The 878-nt window shown below is 60.7% G+C and overlaps 1 protein-coding gene across 1 annotated transcript in view; it reads right to left on the bottom strand.

Annotated features, from left to right (window-relative positions):
• The window catches only part of CGN (cingulin), a 14,340-nt gene that overhangs the window by 911 nt on the left and 12,551 nt on the right, over nt 1–878 (bottom strand). The gene's annotated exons all lie outside the window — the stretch shown is intronic.

Consider the following 878-nt stretch of genomic DNA (forward strand, 5'->3'; position numbering starts at 1 on the left):
CCCCCGTCCCCCAAGTGGGAGCCGTGGCTGCTGGGTTTCTCCAGCCCCTCCGAGCTGGCCAGGCTGCTCTTCAGCTCCTTGTTCTACAGGGAGAAAAAAAAAACAACAAAAAAAACCAAAACCCAAAAAACCCCAAAGCCATCCCCGTCACCCCCTGCAGGGCTCCCAGCCCGGGTGGGAAAGGCTCAGAGCCTCGCTTATGTAAATCCCGGCGGTGAGTCAGGGCCCAGAAACCCTTTCCCAAGGAGGAGACGTAACGAGCCGGGTTATGTAATGGCAATTAGCCGCGCCGGCATGAGGCAAGACCGGAGGGGACAGCGATGTACTGGGGACCACCGGCTGCAAGAGCCCCCGCCAGCTCCGTGATGCTCGTCTCCCCTCAGCTCCCCGATTTCTGCTCTTAAACCCCCTCGTTGGCCAAAAAAAAAAAAAATCCCCGAAAGCACCACAAAAAACCAGCTCCTCTCCCCATCCCGCACAGTGGCATCGCCCCAGCCTCGTCAACCGGGCAGTGGTAACGATGGCAGCCGCCGCCGGGCCGGGCCCTGCACCATCAGCAGTAGGAGCCCCATGTTTTTCTTGGCAGCGGCAATTCCGCACGGGGAACAAGAACAGCTCGGGGAGCTTATTTCCCATTGATCCACCTCGTTAAGAGCCAGCTCGGGGTTAGGCAACGAAGGGTTCGGAGTGCAAGCCCGGGCAGGCTGGCGAGGAGCCGTGAGGAAAGGCGGCAACCTATGGGAATGCCACCCCGGGGAGATGCTAGACGGCTCCAAGGATGCTCTGGCCAGGGATGGGGCACGGGGAGGATGGGACGGGCCGTATCCAGAGCAGGGAGGAGGAGGGGGGACGGTTTACACCAGGAAAAGCTCCTTGGG

Source organism: Pygoscelis adeliae, unplaced genomic scaffold, assembly GCF_000699105.1.
Source record: "Pygoscelis adeliae isolate BGI_AS28 unplaced genomic scaffold, ASM69910v1 Scaffold890, whole genome shotgun sequence".
Lineage (NCBI taxonomy): Eukaryota > Metazoa > Chordata > Aves > Sphenisciformes > Spheniscidae > Pygoscelis > Pygoscelis adeliae.